Raw genomic sequence first — 7,271 nt, 5'->3', positions numbered from 1 at the left:
AGGAGGGTAGAGAGAATGGTGCGGCGGTGAATGAATGGAAACCCAAAATCTCTGTAAATGTTTATGAAAATTAATAAAATATAATTATAGAAAAAAAAAGAAGAAGATCCCATTCATCTATTTTATCTTCTCCTGGTTGTAGATTTTTCAGGATACTTGGAAGACTGTTTATGTTGTGAATTAGGACTTCTAGAGTTCCTCCAAGCTTTTCTTTAATGAAGTTTATAGTCTGTGGTTTTAGTCCTAGGTCCATGATCCACCTAGAGTTGGCTTTTGTGTATGGTCTAAGATATGGATCACCTGTGTGTTTAACCACTGTGCAACCATGTCTCATTATTCTGACTCGTAGCAACCCTACCAACATAGTAGAACTTTCCCACATGGCTTTCTAGGCTTTGATCTTTCTGGGAGCAAATTGCCAGGTCTTAAGAACCACTGGGCATTGCTTTGCTCCTCCAGGACTAAAAACAATATTCAACAAAAGGCTTACATCTGTAAGGTAAGTGTAGAGACACACCCTTAACAAGTCCTTTCTAAGCTGAAGGACAAGAAAAATGTCTCTCACTGCTCTCTGTCTCTTGGCTTTGGTTGGTAAAGAAGTGGCTATAGAGCATAACAGTGGCACCATCAGGTGACAGGTGGGCACGTTCAACTGCTCATCCTCCAGGTGGAGCTAGAATGGCATTCTTTAGGAGATGTAGGGGTGGGGAATATCAGAGATGCCAAGACCAAAGGCACTCAGAGCGCAAAGAACATCCCAGAAATCCAAGTTCCAGTATTCAAGGAGTCGAGCAGAGCTGGAGAGGCAGATAGGAACTACGAGGTGAGAATACATTCGTCTCCTTGTAGAATAGGGTCGTGCTCTGAGCATTACACTTACAGTTTATAATACAGGCTCCTGAGCTATATCCAGAGGTAAAATAAGCCCAGGAGTATTTCTGTTTTAAAGTGAGTCATTGCAGCTTTCTAATAAGCTGTGCTGAAATCCCAAAAGCACACAGTTTGAATCCACTACTTGCTGCAATTTGAATCCACTAGTTGCTCCACAGGAAGCCGGGCAATCTCCTGCCTCTGAAACTCTGTGGAAGGGTAGCTTTGTGTCATTTCAGACTCCATGGCACACAACAACAGCAATAGTCTATCAGGAATATCTTCATAATCTTGTATTTCATTTATTAGTCTTTACAGAATTATAGCTTAACCCCACATTATAGCAGTATGACTTAGCATTAATCTGTACCTTTGACATAGATAATGCTAGTCTTACTGCTGTTCTTCATGCAGTACTCTTCACAGCCTATATAATCTCCATTCTAGATGTTACACATCTGGTGTTCTTATTTTTAGCTTTCCTAGACTAAACCTGTGAGCCCACCATTAGTTTCAAATTATTAAACAGGGCCAAAAAGAATTCACATACTATTTTTTTACTAGATAATTACCAACAGTCTACCTTTAAACTTGCTAGATGTTACCTGCAGAAACATAAGTAGACATAATTTCTCTCTTGAAATTTTCCAGTATTAGCTATATTTTCTCATCCTTTTTGTAATTGGGATATGCTATGGATGCTTGCTCAACTTAACTATGTACTTTTCTCCATGTATACATAGTTAAGTACCATCAGGTCAAGCCTCACACTGATCCCATGTGACAGTAAAGTTGCCCAGGTGATGCAGTTACCTCAGCTGCCCTAGTGGGGTAGTGGTTAAGCGCTCAAGAGGTTGGGTTAGAATCTGCTTGTGCTTCCTGGCAATGCAGGAACAAAGACTCAGAAATCTGTTCCCATGAAGGAAATCCTATTGGGCAGTTCTACAGGAGGTCAGAAGACATATTGCGTTGGCTGGACCTCTCCAAATTACTGAGGAGCAGTGATGTCAGTTTGAAGACTAAGGTGCTCTGATTTAGAGTATGGTCTTTTTCTCACTTGCTATGTATCTGAGAGCTAGACAGTGAATAAGGATGACAGAAGAATTGATACCTTTGAGCTCTGGTGTTAGAGAAGAGTTCTGAACATCTCATGGACTGCCAAAAGAACAAACAGAGATGTCTTAGAAAAAGTGCACCCAGAATACTTCTTGGAGGCAAAGATTGTAAAGCTTCATATCACATACTTTGAGCATGTTGCTAAGAGATGCTTTTCCTTGGAAAGGGACATGCTGCTAGGAAAGACTAGTGAAAGAAAAGGAAGACCATTAATGAGATGGATTGACACAGTGACTGCAGCAATGGGCTCAAGTATGTCAGAGAGTGTAAGGATGGCACAGGATAGGAAAGGGTTCGGATCTGTTATTCATAGGGTCACTATGGGTTGTATTCAGTGGCACTTAACAAAGTCCTGACACATGAACTTGATAAGTTTCCTCAATGGCACCTAACAACAACAATCATTATTAAAGTACATGACCAAGTCTATCCTACAAAGCCTCTGGGTGGATTTGAATTATCAACTTTTTAATAATAAATGTTGAGCCAGCAGAGTTCCTTAGCGTATATGTTGATTCTGAGTCATTGCGACTCATAGGACAGAGTAGAGTTGCCCCTCGGGGTTTCCAGCCTATTAATCTCTGTGAATGCAGACTGCTTCATCTTCAGCTCACTGGGTGCCTGGTAGATTAGAACTGCCAGCCTTCAGTTTGGCTGTATTTATTCTAAGATCTCTTGTTGTGTGCTATCGAGTCAGAGCTGACCCAGAGCTTACCCTCCCACAGATTTTCATAGGCAGTTAATCACATGGGAGGAGACTTACGCTAATGGCAGTCAATGGTATATTTCAAATTCTTTGCAAACAATCCATCTTCAAAATCACTGCTTCTTCCTTGGTGTTCCTTATTCATTGTTCAAATTGTATATGTCTAAGAGGTGATTGAAAATGCCATGCTGAGTATTTGAAATACCAGTGGCATAGCTTCCCACATCACTGTAAATCCATAGAGAGTATGAAAGTGATATGATAAATGGACAGATGAGGGCTTGTCTCTAAGCCTTACCTAGGCCTCATGGACTTGGCTTCATTGTCTTTGGCTTCAGTGTGAGCATGCATATGAGCAACTGATGGTCAGTTCTCTCAGCCCCTGGCCTTGTTCTAATGATTTTGAGCTAGTTACTATTAGTTACTTAGTAAGCTTGATCTAGCCCACATATTTAGCTTGTTAATACACAGAGTATACATTAGTAAAAATTTCCATTTACTTCTGTTTGTCTTATTGTTACTTTTTATTCTTTCCATATCTACCTGTTCAAGATTCTCCCATCATTAAAACAAAACAAAACCTCTAAACCCTTCCTCATCCTGCTACTGGAATACTCTTCTATCTTCCTTTATAGTCAAAATTATCTATTTCCTTTCTTGTTCTCATTCATTCTCCAATGAGGTGAAATCTGTCTCATCTGCATTCTTCCTCCCTCTGCCATTGAAACACCTCACTTCATTGGTGAGATACTATATCACTTCATCAGTGGGATACTTTTCAGGCCCAGTCCTCCTAGCAGCAATGGTGTTACCTGCTTTTACCTCCTTGATGCTACTGCTTTCTGTAGCACTTCTAAGCCGTAATTGTTCTCCTAACTTCTCACTTATTTCCACCTGTCAATAACATCTGACTTGTCCTGAAACATCCATCACAGTTTAATCTCAGAACCTTTCCCTTCCTACCTCTGTCGGTGATTGTCAGTATGTGATTCTCATTCTGCACTTGTAAGACTATTTATAGGACACCTGTGCACCATCAAGCCAAATTCACATAGAAAGTTAGGAGGAAGGGGATTGATAGTGGAAGGGTGGACTGATATAGGTGAGGCGAGTACCTCAGTACCCTCAGGAAATAAGCACCAGGAGTGAAATACATTAAGAGCCACAGAGACTTTGTGGAGATACCCATAGGACATTTGGCCTGCAGATGCTAAAGGAGACAAAAACTTTGCTCCACATGTACAGAGAAAGAGGACCTTCTTCAGGACTGACACCCGATGTTGAAAGGCAAAGCAAAGTATCATATCAAAATGTGCCAAGAGCTGGAGTTAGAAAACCTAAAGGGAACAACACATTCTGCATTTCTCAAGCTGAAAGGATGGAAGAACAAGCCTCGAATTGCAATACTAAAGGATCAGGAAGTGTTAAAAGAAAATGAATAGAGAGAGTCACTGTACCAAAACAGAATGATAACCTGTAAGGTGTGTAGATACCGGACGGGAGAAGTCACAGGGATGCAGAGTTTGGGGGGGGGCATAAAAAAACAACAAGCAAACTATGTACATGAATGAAACAATGTAGACAAACCAATGAAATATTTTTTAAAAAATTAGGATATTAAAAAAAGAATTGGTTGACACTCAACCATACATATTGCATCTAATACAAGTCATATTATTTTCACTTAGGCATCTGAAAGTTGGACAGTAAATAAGGATACCAGAGATGCTTTTAAATTGTGGTAAAGAATACGGAGTATCCCATGGACTTCCAAAGAACAAAGAAATCTATCTTAGAGGAAGTGCAGGCAGACTGCTCCTTAGAAGCAAGGATGATGAAATTTTGTCTCTCATACTTCAGGCATGATATTGGGAGTGGCTGGTCCTGAGAAAAAGACCTAATGCTGGGAAAGGTGGAAGAGCAGAGAAAAATGGAATAATTTCTGAAGTATTATAAACATTCCCTTCACAGCTAGATTGTATGACGATACTGGCTACAATGAGACACTTGTGTTAATTTTTTTTTCTACAGTAGTGAAATTGATTAAATCCTTACTCCTTTCAACAGGCACCTGTTAAAAAAAGCATTATTGTATTAAAGGGGAATGATGTATTCCTTGATTGTATCTGCGCCCTTTGTATTGCATTCATGGTGGTGAATATTCCCTGAAATTGTCAATTTTTTAATAAGTTTAAGGAAAAGGAAAGGATGAAACAGAATCCTAAGGATTCCATAAGAGGGAGTTTTACATTGTTTCCTTATGCATGATTGTAAGTTGTTTATTACTCTTCATTTAAGGCTAATTTGTTAACTAGGAGATACAGATTATAACTCAAATACTATTGTTGTCAGTTGTCAAGTTAGTTTTGGTCCCTAGTGATGACAGAAGAAAATACTTCCTAGTCTTTTCCATCCTTTGAATCATTATGCTTGAATTCATTATTATTAGAGCCTTTATACCAGTTCATCCTATTAAAGGTCTTGTTACCCTCTATTTTACCAATATGATATGCTTCTCCAGGTATAGGTTCCTCCTGATGGTGTTAGTTGTTAGGTGCTGTTGAGTCGTAGACGACTAATAGCAACACTATGAACTAAAGGCCTGAAAACTGTTCATAGAGTTTCCGAGGCAAGCCATTTCAGAAGTGGATGCCACTCCTGCTTCCAGGCAAACACTGTCCACCATGGGTAACCATTATTGCATTTGACACATCTGTGTCACAGTGTTTGGCATCACAGCAACCACGAGTTACCTCTGTACAGTAATGCATAGACCAGTGCTATACCACCTAGAAGAATGTTTGACAGAAAAATAATTTGAACCAGGCCTTAGGACCGCAGATTAAAATCACCTACCTTGGGCTTGGTAGCATAACTTTCTGTCCACTAGGCCAACATAGCTCTCTCTCCCTCCTGGTAACAGGTCCAAAATAGGTATGGTGAAGTCTTACTACCCTCTTTTCTTTCCCCCACCTCTAAGGTGAAAGTAAAGATTGTTTTATTAGCAAAGATACGTCCCAGAGAAAGAGATGGGTCATTCTCTGAAAGTGAGAAGTGGAGAAAAATCTATCCTCATTTCTAAAGAGCATTCTGGCTACACTTTTCCTGAGACAGACTTGTTTATTCTTATGGTAGTCCATGGCATATTCTGTATTCTTTTCCAACACCACAATTCAAATACATCAGCTCTCTTTAGGTCGTCTTATCATTGTCCAGCTTTTACATACATGTGAAAAGATTGAAAATATCATTGCCTTAATCAGGAAACCTTAGTCCTTAAAGTAATATCTTTGTTTTTTATCATTTCAAAGAAGTCTTTGGGTTCTGAGTCCTGTTAGGACCAAATGAAAAGTCAGGCTCTCTCCTATAACTGAGAAGGCCAACAAACTAATAAATGTCATGAAGATAGCACAGCAAGTTCAGATCTAAAAGCTGGGGCACAGAGGATGCTATGGATGCAAATTCAAGGAGTCAGAAAAGGCATCCTGCTCAGGTTACCTGCTGTCTTGAAGGGTGAGTAGGGATTAGCTAAGTACACTGAAAAGAATCCTCTTTAAATAGCTGGAGTAGAAGAACATGCAAGAGGAAATGTGATAGAAGATAAAGTAAGGGAGCTGAGTAAATGCCAGATCGTGAAGATCATGTTTTAGATTAAGGCATTTAAACTGTTTCTTAAAATTATAAAGAGCTAGAATGTATGTTAAAACTGAGTAATGAGGCCGGTCCCCTCCCCTCAGCAACACGGCTGCTGCTCCTCAGCGCAGCGACAGGGGTTTCCCCTTAGTCGCTGCTCCCAGCCGAGAATCCATCGCTGCCGCAGTGCAGTTTATGATGCTTTTTAGTCGTCAGGGGAAGCTGCGACTGCAGAAATGGTATGTCCCCCTGTCAGACAAAGAGGAAAAAAAAAGATCACAAGGGAACTCGTCCAAACCGTCTTGGCTCGGAAGCCTAAAATGTGCTGCTTTCTCGAGTGGCGAGATCTGAAGATTGTTTACAAGAGATATGCAAGTCTGTACTTTTGCTGTGCTATTGAGGATCAGGACAATGAACTCATTACCCTGGAAATAATTCATCGTTACGTGGAACTCCTTGACAAGTACTTTGGCAGTGTGTGTGAACTTGACATCATCTTTAATTTTGAGAAGGCGTATTTTATTTTGGATGAGTTTCTTCTGGGAGGGGAAGTTCAGGAAACGTCCAAGAAAAATGTCCTGAAAGCCATCGAGCAAGCGGATCTCCTGCAGGAGGTTCAGCGGTTCCCTGGCACAAAGCCACGTCATGAATATTTTAATGTCCCTGTATACTAACTGACTACTTACCGAATATGCAGAATTTCACAGAGGAATGTACTTAAGAAAGAAAATATCCTCAGCTTGGTGACGCTGGCTTTCTTGGTTATCTTGTTAAAATAGTTAAAGAATATTTTAGAGCCAATACCTTTACAATTGTATTTTTTCCTCTCTTCTTCTCCTTAGCCCTTTTCATTCTACATAAGATTTTAGTTAGCTTATGCCTGCTCCAACTGATTTAATTTCTTCTCTTAAAAAAAAAAGACCTATGAATGTTTTGAGTATTGTTT

The 7,271-nt window shown here is 39.9% G+C and overlaps 1 protein-coding gene and 1 pseudogene across 2 annotated transcripts in view; both read left to right on the top strand.

Annotated features, from left to right (window-relative positions):
• PIGL (phosphatidylinositol glycan anchor biosynthesis, class L) overlaps positions 1 to 7,271 on the top strand; it is a 127,554-nt gene that overhangs the window by 58,401 nt on the left and 61,882 nt on the right. The window lies entirely within an intron of this gene.
• The window catches only part of LOC102859274, a 30,545-nt pseudogene continuing 29,417 nt past the window's right edge, over positions 6,144 to 7,271 (top strand). The window contains exons 1-2 of the transcript XR_439020.1: positions 6,144 to 6,205; positions 6,430 to 6,947. The product of XR_439020.1 is annotated as an AP-1 complex subunit sigma-2-like (transcript). The remainder of the gene's footprint in view (positions 6,206 to 6,429; positions 6,948 to 7,271) is intronic.

Source organism: Elephantulus edwardii, unplaced genomic scaffold (assembly GCF_000299155.1).
Source record: "Elephantulus edwardii isolate Elephantulus edwardi_28Jun2011 unplaced genomic scaffold, EleEdw1.0 scaffold00324, whole genome shotgun sequence".
In the NCBI taxonomy this organism is placed as follows: Eukaryota; Metazoa; Chordata; class Mammalia; order Macroscelidea; family Macroscelididae; genus Elephantulus; species Elephantulus edwardii.
The sequence above is the reverse complement of the archived record's forward strand: the minus strand, read 5'-3'. Positions and strand labels throughout refer to the sequence as shown.